Here is a 14759-nt window from a genome sequence, read left to right as displayed (position 1 = left end):
TTTTAATTAAAAGGCCAAATTTGTCTTCATTAATCTTTTTTTTTTTTTATAAAAATCCCTTTGATGTTGTAGGTATTTTATATAGAACATAATTCTCAAATTTCTACTCACTCTTCATGGCCCTCTTTTACTCACCTAACACAAGCCAACTTCCGTTTTCCGACTCTTCTGCCATGCAGCCCATGTCACAGGATATCTACCAAGTGCCACAATCAGCTGATGATCTTGACTGTGATCCAGACATTAGGGAAGGTACAGGCAGGAATGCCACCCAGGTCCAGCAAAGGGTAGGTGGCTGACGGATTCCTGAAGGAGCAGCAAGGACGGAAAGGTCCTGTTGTTAGGACAGATATTCCAATGAGAGTGTTCTGTCTTCTTCTGGATACCATTGAGCTTCTGTTGAGATTAGGGTAGCAACCACAGTGTTGTGCTCAGAGAAGCAGCTTGAGTTAAGGACAATATTCAGAGGAGGGTCCTGTCTGGGGAGCCTGCGAGCCTCAGGGTGTGGGGAGATGATCTGTGAAAGGTGAAGGTGAAGTACCATTCTTGCAGGCACCAGGTCAAAACTTGCAGAGCCTGGCCTCACTTTTTCCTCTTCTTACACAGATAGTAACTGTTGGGAAAGGGTTCCATGGAACAATTATCACAACAAAGCTTTAGGCAGAGCTACATAGACTCCAGAGCAAAGTAGCAAAGCTCCTTTACCACTATGAATGAATTCTATTGGCTGATAGACAGAGCTCAGGGCTGGAGCCTATAGAGGTGAATGGTATGCAATGCACCTAAGGATAGATTCTATTGATGGAGCATGCAAAGTACAAGGGGCTTGTTTTATAAGGATGAGTCTATTCACTGAGAGACAAAGCCCAAGATTAGGGCCTAAACAATTCTCAGGATTTGGAGGAAATTCAGGTAGAGTTTGGCTCCTATTAGAATGGCAAAGGATCCCTGGGTTGTTTGACTACTTTCACTCCAGCATTCATGACTAAGCCTCATTAAGAAAACAGACCCATGTGTTTAACAACCCTGGTTTCTCCAATGCTTACCTTAAGCTGTGCAATAAAACTCACGGTGTAAATTTTAATCGATGAAATACAACATCTAGAGCAGTTCCCACACCGAGCTTCTGGCTAAGTGATCCCCACAAAGCCCGTTCCCCTGAGCTGAGTTAAGTAGCATATTATTTGTCACATGGTGCATCACGATGTAAGTGTGCACACTTTACACAACTAGTGCCTCTGTTGCTTAGGATTCTGACTGAAGTAGCATTGAGTTTTAGATGAACTTGGAGAAGGCGCAGGTTCATAGTGACTTTCTTTTGGTGGGTCTTAGGGTTTGTTCTTGCTTTCAGGTGGCCTTACTCAATTTCATTTCATTTATTTCAGTGGAAGTAGCAGTATTCTCCTGTTTGTACTCATAAATCTGACAGCTGGCGTGGATGTGTGCCAGAAAATGTAAACTCAACAAGTTTTTTACAATGCTTAGTCTTCTTCTTACACAAAGTTATTTATTTTAATGATGGTTAACTTCACCCAATGCCTAAGCCAAAGGTTTTGCCTCATCACACTGATGCCTCCCATTCAGCTAAGTAAGTTGTCCACATCTCTCCAAAACCTTCTTGGGATATGAATGTCAGCACTAGCCCAAACCCATGTATAATTCTTACCCATGATAATATCAGCTGTGGAAGCCTTTGGCATATGGTTAGGCCATGAGGGTTGGGGCCCTGATGTTGGAATTATCTGTCTTGTTAGAGGATCCTCAAGAGTCCCCCACATTTTCTACCATCAGGACTGGAGGAAGACAGTTCTCTAGCTCATTATAATTGATTCTTGGTAAGCATGTGATTACTTTTAGATAAATAGAACATTTATTTTGGGCAGTTTTGATCAAGATGGATTAGAAACCTCCTCTTCCAAAAGCAATCCAATTTCCCCGCCATTAGTATATGCCAGCGATGGAGATCCTGTAGCCTGAGCAAGTACCCTTCGCAGTATTCGCTCTAAGTTTTAGCCTCCCTCAGGATTACACTGAGCCTTGTACTCTTCCATTGGTCCAGTTACAGTGTTCCTGGATAGTATGCTCTCTGTGCATTGGGTTCTTTGAAGGACATTTCAACTTCACATTTAGAGCTCAGTCCGCTGAAGAGATTGCCATTTGTGTTAACCCTGACTGCTCTCTATTTTCCTCTTTGCATTTTAATTATATGTGCTCTTTTAAAGATGCTGGGAAGTCTTTTAAGCGGACTTGTGGCACACTATGGGAGGCAGTTATGGAGATTTACTGCATTTCCCTTCCCTATCAGGAGCAAGGGATGTCTACTCTTATACAGTAATGCACTTGAAAATGTTCCCTGCCTCACTGCTGCCACAAAATGTGTGCATCAGTTCAGATAAAGAGGACGAGGAAATTGCACTCCCCATCTCTCTTTCTGTACATATCCATGAGCATGAAAGCCAAGGATAGCTGCACTCTCAGGTGCAGATCTATACTCTGTATAGATCACAACAGCTTAGGTGTTAACCCACTTCCCATATTTGTATAAAAATGTGTGGATTCAATTTTTTTCTTTTGTAATAATACATTTTACTTGTATTTTAAATTAACAAGTAATAATCATGGACACTTATGGGATACAGTATGATCTCTATCTCTTTCTCTCTCTCTCTCTCTCTCTCTCTTTCTCTCTCTCTCTCTGTGTGTGTGTGTGTGTGTGTGTGTGTGTGTGTGTGTGTAGGGGTGCATGCAGGTAGAGGTCAGATAACAACTTGCAGGAGTTCATTTTTCCTTCCACATGGGATGCAGGGGTTGAATCCCCATCTTCAGGCTTGGCAACATGATTTCCTGGTACTGTCAGACTGTAATGTTTAGATGTTGGTGTGGTTGTTCTTGACTGGCTTAAGAAGCTCCTTGCTCAAGCAAGCCTGTAAAGGTTTCTGTGAGGAAGCAACCAGAAATGACTAACAGTGAAAGATTTGTCCTAGATGAGGGTGACACCACGCTTCAGGGCGAGGACCTTGGTGGAATAAAAGGAGAATACCCCAGAAGTATAGACACCTTCTCTGTTTCCTGGCAACCATGGAGTGAGACATGGTGCTTGCCAGCACCCAGACAGAAACTTTACCATGTATGTCCTCTAGGGTAAATAACTCCAGTGAGTTCACGTATTCTACCCCCTTTCTCCTCCAGCAATCTCCTCCAGGAGATTTTCCACTATGTAGGTCCACAGGCACTGGAAGTACATGAGTGTCAGAGACATAGAACCAGACAGGAGAATCTCCATGTGACAGGAGGTAGAAATAAGCATCTCCCAGAAAGAGGAGATAGATAGTCTATCCCTTTAGTTCTGAAATTGTGTTGGCTTGTGCCTTGCTGAGCTGTGAAGCTGGGCCTCCAGAACTCTGCTCCTTTCTAATGGTTTTGGTGCCCTAGCTTACTTTTGTAGGGAATGGGAGGGAAGCAGGTCATTTGGAGGGAAACTTCAGATAAGAAAAACACCTAAGTGATCTATGACTAGAGGGTGCCAGGAGAGCTGTCACACTAGGCTGGTTCCAAATTAGCCACCTGCAGACAAAAGGGGCCATTGGTTGGTTAGCAAAAATGGATCATCACCCATGTAATTTACTTAAGTAGTCAACCATGTGTAGCATCCAGGTCCTGTCTAACCTTTCATCAGTACCTAAAATAATTTGATGAACTTCATTGTACACAAGTGCAGGGGAGAGGTTCTCCAGGGTCATCCTACTTTAAATACTGATGATGATGGCAAACATCTCTCAGAAGAGCTGAAGATGCTAAAGGACTTTGGTGACTGATGCAGCTTTCTCACAACACAGATGCACTAATTTACACCTCCACATGCAGAGTGAAGCATTGAGGAGTCCACCCTGGGACAGTGAGCCAAAGAAGATGGTTTGTTAAAAAGGAAACTCCTGGCTTTCCTTTCCATCTTGGGCCATCAGAATGGCTCCGGCAAAGAAGGGTGGCAAGAAGAAGGGCCATTCTGCCATCAATGAGATGGTGACCGGAGAATACACCATCAACATTCATAAGCGCATCCATGGAGTGGGCTTCAAGATGCATGCTCCTTGGGCATTCAAAGAAATTTGGAAATTTGCCATAAAGGCAATGGGGACTCCAAATGTGAGCATTGACACCAGGCTCAATAAGGACATCTAGGACAAGGGAATAAGGATGTTCTGTACCACATCTGAGTACATTTATCCAGAAAGCGTAATGAGGATGAGGAGTCACCAAACAAGCTCTACACACTGGTAACTTACATGCCTGTTACTACATTCAAAGATCTGCAGATGGTCAACATGGAGGACTAACCTGCTGAATGTCAAATAAAGTTGTAGAACTGCCCCCCCCCAAAGAAAGAAAGAAAGAAAGAAAGAAAGAGAGAGAGAGAGAGAGAGAGAGAGAGAGAGAGAGAGAGAGAGAGAGAGAGAGAGAGAGAAACTCCTGCTTAGGAAATACCCATGGGGGGCTTTGCTCAAATTAGAATTTCATTATTTGGAGACGTTGACATTTTTATGTATGTCTCACACATACACATTCACTCCCTCCCTCTCCCTCTCTCTCCCTCTCTTTCATGCACAGTTACATTCTTTACAAAGTTTAATGACAGCTGAATGGCACTATTGTTGATGCAGTTGAGTCATGTATGGTGTGATGTCTTTGGGAAGATGCCTTAGCCTGAGACAATGAAGGTAGTATGGTAGACGTAGGGGAACCAGAATATGCTTAATTAAGTGGAATGTTTTTCATCCCTGTGTTTCATTTGTGTCTTGGGATCTGAACCACATGCTCTGTTGAGTTCTTCACATGCACAGTCTCCATTCTCTACTGTCTCCTCCATCATTGCCTCTACCCCCTCCTCATTCCCTTATTTCAGCTCCCCTACTCATCATCATCATCATCATCATCATCATCATCACCATCACCACCACTATCATCACCATCATCATCATCTGATCTCACCCTGCTGCCATCAGAACACCATCAGCTGTTACAATCGATTTCTCTTCAGAAGATTCCCCATACACCGTGCTTGATTTAGGCTGCCATGAGCCATCTTAAGCCTTTATTTTATTTATTTATTTTATTTTTCTTTTACTGTAACTTGTGTAGTGAGAAAGTTGTACTTCTGGAGATAATAATATTTGTGAAAATTCTTGAATTCTCCATTAACTCCTCCACGTGGGACATATGGTCAAGCCATAATGCTGACTGAGGTGTAAGATTTAATGTATCTGATCCTCTGTGCTGAAAGAGTGCATTCTGACATTTTATTTGCAAATAAATGTCACAGTACAACATAACGTGCTCCTTCTTTACACACATCCCAAGTCAGAAGCGACTCCTAGCATACTGAGAAACACTGCAAACCAATTTCTTCCTAACTCTGCTCGGAAGAGCTGTGAGTTGGTGTAAGAAATAGCCATCTCTTATATTGGCTCATTCTCACCTTTCTAGAAGTTTCTCAAAGATAACCTCTTCAATCCTTAATTTTCTCTGCTCTTTTTACAATAATTTTTCTTCAAGATTTTGTTATCTGCACTCTCTACTCTCTTTTCCACAGATCTTCACTCCCGTTAAAACATCTCAGAGCGCCCAAGAAGAGCCTGTTCAACAGTAGACTGAGACCAATGGTGACGTGCCGTCAGCCAATGGCGGTGTTTAACTTGAGTAAGAAGCTTTCATAGATTATGAAAGATTTGTTTTGTTTTGTTGCTTTTTCGTTTTTTGTTTTTGTTTTTTTTCTTTTTCCACATGCTGATACTTGATTTGTACAGCTTGAAGTATATCTAAAGTTTTTACTTAATATGCTTGAAAAACAAACTTGATATTCAGTCAGAAAGGCCAACAGATAGTTCCTTGTATGTGTCTTGCTTTCAGATAAAATCAGGTCAGTGCACACAACTCCACCTCCAGTTTTGAAGACATCACAGTATACTTTCTGCAGTATACTTTTTCTGCCTCTAAAAAAGGAGAAAAAAAAAAGCCAGCCAGAATGGTTCGTCTGTCTCATCAGAGAGATGGTGCAGATCATTTGAAGATATGGTGGTGGTGTTCTTAGACAATGAGCAAACACCATATCTCCTAAGCAGCTGTGCAGACTCCTGCATCTCTAGGGTCCTTAGCTCTCTTGTCAGGTTTGCAGGAGTCTCATCGTTCATCTGGCCCATGGCTGGGGAACTGGTGCTGTTGGCATATCTCTCACCTGACTTTAGAGACTCACTTCCCACAAAATATTTTCATCTTTCAATGTTGGTTTTTATATATATATCATATGAGCAATTTTACAATTATAATGGTATGTCATCACTATGTATCTATAAAATATAACATTATGATATTTTCCTATTTGTATATATAGCCATAAAAGTGTTTCTAAGCATGCCAATGAGGCCATTCCCTGTCTCGGTCAGTTTGAGTGGCTTCTTGTTGTGTTTAAAGAAGGTAGGAACAACACTGACCTGCACGGCCGTTGTAATAACTGCACAAAGATCTGAAAAGTATTCCCAAAGACATTTCAGGAGAAGAAAAAAACATGGTAGAGAGAAAAGGAGAAATAAATAAACTAGAAAACTCATTTTCGATAGTCACAGTCAACAAAAGAAAAAAGATCCTTTCTGAAAAAAAACGCCAAGGAAATTGATAAACCCACAGAAAAACAGGAGAAAGTTTGAGGAAACAAACCCGGTGTCAGTCGCTCACAGTTACTCCTCGAGAATTTAAGACAGTTAACTCAGGTCTGTAAAGGCTCCGTAGATTTGCCACAAAACCTATGTGGGATCCACTCTGCCTCTGCCAGCAGAACCTGATGGTGAGGCTGGGTGCCTTCAGGCCTACAGTGTTTTCCTCAGTCTCATGGGGATGACTTTATACCTGTTTGTCCACATGGCCACCTCATCTCCATATCTTCACTTTTCAGTTTCTTCACAAGAACACCGCTGATGCTGGAGGGAGATCCACTCAGTGAAGTCTCCACCTCCAGATGAGGCTACAACTACAGGCCTTAGGGATGAGGGTCTCAGCACGTATTTTAAGAGCCTCAAGCCAATCTGAAAAAGTAGCCATGTTCGATTTTGGTTGTGTCAGACCCACCCTTCCTTAGGAAAGCCTAGAATGTTTTGGAGCAAGTCTGTCTGAGTCCCCAGCCTCCTTCAGCACAGTAGCTGTTAAGTCTATACTGCTCCAGGGCATTCTTGTGACATGTGCATTTCAAAGGACTTAAACTATTTATAAATATTCTCAGGCATGCAGGATTATTCTTCTTTCAGTTGCTGTAGTCATCAGTGACATCATTTACTTCTGTGACATAGGAGTACACTAGGGCAGGTCAAAGGTCAGAGGGCTCTACATAGGGAGAGTGGGAAAGAGTCATAACTCAGAATTATATCCGTAAGGTGAAATATTCACTCTAGCAAGGCTTGTTGGTGACCATGCTGCATTTAGGGACAAGTTTCTGTTGCCCAATGTGAAACTAGACTGTAACGTCATCAGTGTATGGTTTTTGTCTTGCAAGCATATTGGAGGGGGGGGGATCTTTGATTCTGCCAAGCTCCTTACAGTCCCCTGTCTTTGGGGTGTGGTTTCCAGGTCCAGCACCAAAACCCTTGCATCAGATTAGATTGTCTTCATAACATCCATTTTCTGTTGTCCTCTTACACTTCTGCTTTCTCCTCAGCTCTGCAGCTTGCCTTAAACTAAAAACAATATGGATATGAGATTATTCTTTTAGTTCCTTGGGCTGACTCACAAATTTCTGCAATGTTTGTGACTTAAATGACAAATTTCTATTAGTTCTTGATTCTGAGGCCAAAAATCTTAAAAGAAGGTGTCAATGAGTTCCCTCATAGGCTCTGGAGGGTGAAGGTATAGCTCAGGGTTACACTACTTGGCAAAACAATCAGCTAAGCAAGGAAAATTCTCCCGTATACAACAATAAAACAGAACAGACACATCCAAAGGCGTTATGGGAGAGACTTTTTGGCTTCTTCAGCCTCTGTGGCACTTGGTTTGACTGTTGAAATGGCTGCGTGAGAAAAGTTAATGAGTGATTTCTGATGTCTTGGGAGAGGGAGGAGCTCAAACAGATCAGGTAAGTTTGATGGATATGTCTTTTGTTGGAAGCAGGTGGAACAGGGATAAATCTAACACAGAGAATGATACAAGGACATTTGCATACAATCCAGATTCTACTGCATATAACCTTTACCACATGCAATCTAAGGTTACCTCTACTGCATTACAATCTCTACTGCATGCTTCTAACTTCTGCTGCATATGATATAACCTCTATTGCATGCAATATAACCTCTATATCATGCAATCTAACTTTTACTGCGTACAGTCTAACCTCTACTACATGCATCTAACCTCTGATGAATACAATATAACCTCTCCTGCCTACTATCTAGCCTCTAGTGCATGCAAATAACCTCTGCTGCATGCAATCCAACCTCTGTTACATGCACTCTATTACTGCATGCATCTAACCTCTGCTGCATGCATTTAACCTCTACTTGCTCTATTGAGTTAGACAAAGGAAATATCCATTTGGGGTATAGTGTTTTGGTTTTTAGCTTTCCTTCTCATATATTAAATCCATTTTTCTAGTTCTTGTTTTTCATTAATCTCAGAACTCTGTGTCATACCAAAATACTAATGAAGCAATAAGGGAAAGTCAGATATGGGTTCCCCAATATTTTTTCTCTAAAGTCATTGGCATGGTAGCATGATGTGGTATTTTTCTCTTGTGAGATTCCAGGCGCATCTTGGAAATATATTGGCTGGATAGAAAAAAATGGTCTTTGAAGTTGTGGAGGTATGATGTCTGGGCTGTCTGCATATCTACAAAGATGCTGCTTAATTTTGTTATTCAGCTTGGTTGGTCACGGGCTGCACTGTGCATAAATCATGCACAGTCAAAGGGTGGAAAGAATCCAACAAAACCTTTGGAATCTACTGGTTGTTTACTGATGACAAAGATGATGAATGCTCTTGATATTTGAATCAGGGTAAGAATAGACATGGCTGGTGTAAAAGGCAGTTTGCTCTGTGGGGGCGAGTCTCTGCAATTACTATTTACGTATTTACTAGTGTATGGTGCTGGGCTTATTTAACAGAATGAAAACCGATAACCCTATGACCTTTGTTGAGTGCGCTTATTCCTAGGGAGATGTGAATGAATGTCTACTACCCCCAGGAGGGAACTAATGACAAGTCCAAGTACAGATAAGACCAATGCCCAATTTGGCTAAGAGTTTGCTGGGGTTATTTCTAGGAGTATGAATGTGGGATTCTTACAGGAGCAGGAATGACCCAAAGCTGATGGCAGCATAGATGAAAAAATTCATGGACCCTCACAGGTGACATGAACGGTTTGCCTGGTCTCTGCTTCTTCCACAAAGCTTGACTGGTCTGAGTGTCACTCAGCACACTACTTATTCTTTATGTAAGTTTAGTGTGGAGGACTAGTGCATCCAGTCAGCTTCAGGGACTTTTGAGGCTGCCGTGTTGTTTTCTCCCCACATCTTATGGATCATTCTTTTAGAACCTCCTACACCTTTTTTTGTTTTTATGTACTTTTTTTTAATTATAATATTTCATGTACATTTTGATCATGCTTTTCCCCATCTCCAACTACTCCCAGATTCTTCTCACCCCTCCCCATCTCTCAAAATAGCTCCCCACATCCCCAAACCAACAGAAATCAAAACAAACAAAATTCCTTAAAAGGTATATATTGTGAGTTCCCTGTCAGAACCTCTCCTTGAAGTCTCACAAGCTCCTCCCTCCACTGACAGTGTTTCCGATCTGTCCTTTTCACGGATTTGGAGGACAAGGCAGGACATGCCAGCTTCAGGTCTGCTCCTCAGAAAAGCCCTGTGGTGGGAGGCCCGGCTGCCCTTCCCAGCCTCTGCAATGCCTCACTTAATTTCTATCAGTCAGCTCCACCGCCCAGCTCCGCTGCAGCCTGAGTCTACTGCGTGATACAAACTGGCCTTTTCTTCTCCCGCCCCAGGCCTTTTCTTCCCCCGCCCCAGGAGCTGGGACTGAACCCAGGGCCTTGCGTTTGCTAGGCAAGCGCTCTACCACTGAGCTAAATCCCCAACCCCCAAACTGGCCTTTTCTATAAAAGTAATGACGCAAGGTCTGCTGGGAAATATTCTGAAGGCTCCTACCCAAGAATGCAAGGGAGAGAATGAACAGAGGAATTCTTTCAGTCAGCTCAATACATAATGATTTTGTAATGTTTCCTAATTATGTTTTTTTTTTTTTAATTGAAAAAAATATATCTTGAAGCACATCTCCAGGAGCAGGGGCACAAGGAAGGAATCACATGGTTTGGAATCTTACAGGCTGAAGATTTTCATAATTTAAAAAAACAAAAGCATTTCTTTTCTTAATTCTCCTTAGATAATTATAAGATTTGTTAAAACAACGAGACGATCAAGTCACATATCGCACATACGATAGAATCCTTTCTTCAGTGTATTGATGAATAATTGTTATCAATTTACTCTAAATCAGCAGGTATTCACATTCATAAAAGCTATACTCAGATATTTGCTCACTAATGAAGTGACCACTGTAACACAGGGGAGTAAACAGAAGAGATGTAACAAAGAGGGCAGAGGGGAGCCCCCTCCTCATGGGCTTCAAGAATAAAGAATATGCACAAACCCATACTTCAAAAAATTGCAGTATTACACAGCTGTTATTTTTGTTCTTTTTGGACAGCAGAGAATTCACTTTCAACAAATTTTCTCACTAAGTGGCTAAAATGACTTTCTTTTTAACTGTCTTGACCTAGTTGGGCTTAGATGCTTTTTCCAGATAAGAAAAGAAAAAGAAGTGAAACAGAAAATAGCCTTCAAAGCCTCAGGGAAAAAATTGGACGTAGAAGCACCCCACAGTGAACTGAGCTTTGCCTTGCTTCTTGGGAGTCATAGGCCCCCACATTAGTACAATTACGACTACATCAGAAAGCCTTTTTACTTGAACTACTGAAATAATAATTATTCTATTAAATCAGTTAGTTATTATTCAATTACTTTTATGATTACTTCCAATTTTGAAAATGGAGACGTGCAAAATATTATTTTCCCAAAGAAGGATATGCTCACTGTGTAATGGTGGGACCGTGTGCTCAAATAAGATGGCAATGCCAGCTGGGCTTTATCTCTGTCTGTTTTAGTGCTAGTATTGTGTATCCAGGAAGAGTTTCCCCCTTAGTGGGTATTCATCAAGTGTAGGGTGTGTGTGTGTGTAAGATACAAAACAGCCTCAGCAATAAGTGAGTGCACAGTAGCTCGGACCAATTGAGAATAGCCACATTACCAGTACTGAGCTGGACTTCATTGGCAATATGGGTTCAGGATGATTCTACTAGTTTCCTTATGAGATAGAAAATACCCCACCCCTCCAATATGTTCACAGGGTCATTACTATTGTAGCAGTTTTAATTTAATGCCCTCACAAGCGTGAGTAGAGCAAAGCCTACCAACACACAATGAAGCAGTGGAAAGTAAGCAGCATCCTTCCTCCATTATGAAGCTACACGATGCTCTACTGAACATCCAGAATTTGCTAAACCAGGTATGTATTAGTCGACATTAAATGACATTTTTTAAATCCCTTTCCTATTGTGCATAATTAGAAACACAGAGTAAATTTTCCTTTAAAAAATTTCACAGGTCAAAATATACATGCCTGAGAAAGAATTTACTTCAGCTCAAGATTTCAAGTTCTTCACTCCCAAGATTTCAAGTTCCTTGCTCCCTTGACATTGGACCCACAGAAGGAAAGAATGACATAAGAAGAAGAGGTAGAGGAAAATGATATTCACCTCATGGAGGAGAGGATACAGAGTCAGGAAGGGGCCAAAAATCCACTCCAATCCTCAAAATCATCCTCACAGTGTCCCACTTTCTTTTTTTTTTTTTTTTTGACTTATTTTCTTTTTTTATTTTTTTTTTTTTTTTTTTTTTATTAACTTGAATATTTCTTATATACATTTCGAGTGTTATTCCCTTTCCCAGTTTCCGGGCAAACATCGCCCTCCCCCCCTCCCTTATGGGTGTTCCCCTCCCCACCCTCCCCCCATTGCCGCCCTCCCCCCGACAATCTAGTTCACTGGGAGTTCAGTCTTAGCAGGACCCAGGGCTTCCCCTTCCACTGGTGCTCTTACTAGGATATTCATTGCTACCTATGAGGTCAGAGTCCAGGGTCAGTCCATGTATAGTCTTTAGGTAGTGGCTTAGTCCCTGGAAGCTCTGGTTGCTTGGCATTGTTGTACATATGGGGTCTCAAGCCCCTTCAAGCTCTTCCAGTTCTTTCTCTGATTCCTTCAACGGGGGTCCTATTCTCAGTTCAGTGGTTTGCTGCTGGCATTCGCCTCTGTATTTGCTGTATTCTGGCTGTGTCTCTCAGGAGCGATCTACATCCGGCTCCTGTCGGTCTGCACTTCTTTGCTTCATCCATCTTGTCTAATTGGGTGGCTGTATATATGTGGGCCACATGTGGGGCAGGCTCTGAATGGGTGTCCCTTCAGTCTCTGTTTTAATCTTTGCCTCTCTCTTCCCTGCCAAGGGTATTCTTGTTCCCCTTTTAAAGAAGGAGTGAAGCATTCACATTTTGATCATCCGTCTTGAGTTTCATTTGTTCTAGGCATCTAGGGTAATTCAGGCATTTGGGCTAATAGCCACTTATCAATGAGTGCATACCATGTATGTCTTTCTGTGATTGGGTTAGCTCACTCAGGATGATATTTTCCAGATCCATCCATTTGCCTACGAATTTCATAAAGTCGTTGTTTTTGATAGCTGAGTAATATTCCATTGTGTAGATGTACCACATTTTCTGTATCCATTCCTCTGTTGAAGGGCATCTGGGTTCTTTCCAGCTTCTGGCTATTATAAATAAGGCTGCGATGAACATAGTGGAGCACGTGTCTTTTTTAAGTGTCCCACTTTCTTAATCTAGTAAAGAAGTTTCCAGAACATCTCAAGTATCCCCATGAGCTGGGGACCAGGCATTCAGTGTGCGAGGTAGAGGGAACATTTCATATTTAAACCATAGTGTTGCTTTCCAAAGACATTATAGCAAGGAAGGTTTCCACAGTAACTCGAATTTCTTGGGTTGGAGAGATGATTCAGAAGGTAACATTACCTACAACATGGGCTTTAGAACTACCTGTAGCTCCAGCCCCTCACATGTGACACACACATATAAACAAAAGTAGACATCTTTTCTTACTTTAAACACTTTTTATTAATTCTTTGAAAACTTCACGAAGTTTACTTTGAGTATTTTCATACATCTACTTCCTTTGGAGTAAATTTTCTCCTCCCAGATCCTCTCTTTCCTACCCACTAAAATTAGTGTCATCATTAAAACAAACAAACAAACAAACAAAAAACAACCAAGAAATTCCATTGGTGCTGCTCATGTATTCTTGGCTGTGTGGTCATCTACCAGAGCATAGCTGACTACCAGGGACTACTCTTGCCTTAGTTTGGGTTTTACTCCTGTGAAGAGACACCATAACTAAGGCAACTCTTATAAAGGACATTGAAGCTGGCTTACAGGTTCAGAGGTTTAGTCCATTATCATCAAGGCAGTAGCATGACAGTATCCAGGCAGATGTGGGGCTAGAGGAACTGAGAGTTCTACATTTTCTAGAGGAGAAGACTGACTTCCAGGCAGCTCGGATGAGTTTCTTAAAGCCCATGCCCACAGTAACACACTGCCAACAAGCCACACCTACTCCAACAAGGCCACACCTCCGAAGAGTGCCCCTCCCTGCTCCAAACATATTCAAGCCACCACAACACCCATAAAGAAAGCTGAGTCCTTCTCTCCCAGCAGGTATTAATTGCCAATGTCTCCTTATCTAAGGGTGGGACTTATGCTACTTTCCCCACCTCATTGACATGTTGTCTGACATTTTGTCAGGTCTTATGCGTGAGGTCACACCCACCATAAGTTATTATGTTCACCTTCCCTGTTGTGTCTGAGAACAGTTTTCCTGTAGTCATCCACTGCCTTTGGTTCTTACACTCTTTCTGCCCTCTCTTCTTTGATGGTCTCCAAGCTCTGGGAAGAGGTGTGTACTATAGATGTCCCATTTAGGGTAGAACATTCCAGGCTCTCATTTGATGTACCTGGAACCGTTGTGTATCTCTATGTTAATTGCCAACTAATGCCAAAAGAAGCTTCTCTGATGAGGATTGAGAGATGCATTTGTCTATGGGTATAACGACAAGTCATTAAGAGTTGTTTTGGTACCATGTTCATTTAGGAGAGGGGCCATAGCAGGTACTCTCTTTTCCCTAAGAACTATGTCTTATCTAGTCCAAGGTCTTTACCCTTGTAATGGTGGTAAGTATAAATGTTATCTTGTGAAGCAGGCATTAAACTCAGTCAGAAAGTGGCTGGTTACTCTGAAGACACATTTTGTCAGACTTATCACGACTTATAAGACCTTAAAGTTTTGAAGGTATTATTGAAAATGATTTCACCTAGTTTTCATTGTATTTGAAAAATAAATGACACTGACTGTCATTGTATATATCTATTTTTTTTTTTTTTTTGTATTTTTGCCCAACTTTCTACTGGGTTGCTTTGATTTTACTTGTTTACAAATTCTTCATGGTTTAATGATACTTACCTTTTGTTTATGTTACATTTTAGGTATCTTCCCATTTTGTCATTCTGTGCTTGAAATTAGGCAATAACTG

Source organism: Rattus rattus, chromosome 2, assembly GCF_011064425.1.
Source record: "Rattus rattus isolate New Zealand chromosome 2, Rrattus_CSIRO_v1, whole genome shotgun sequence".
NCBI classification, from domain to species: Eukaryota; Metazoa; Chordata; class Mammalia; order Rodentia; family Muridae; genus Rattus; species Rattus rattus.
Note: the sequence above shows the minus strand (reverse complement) of the source record.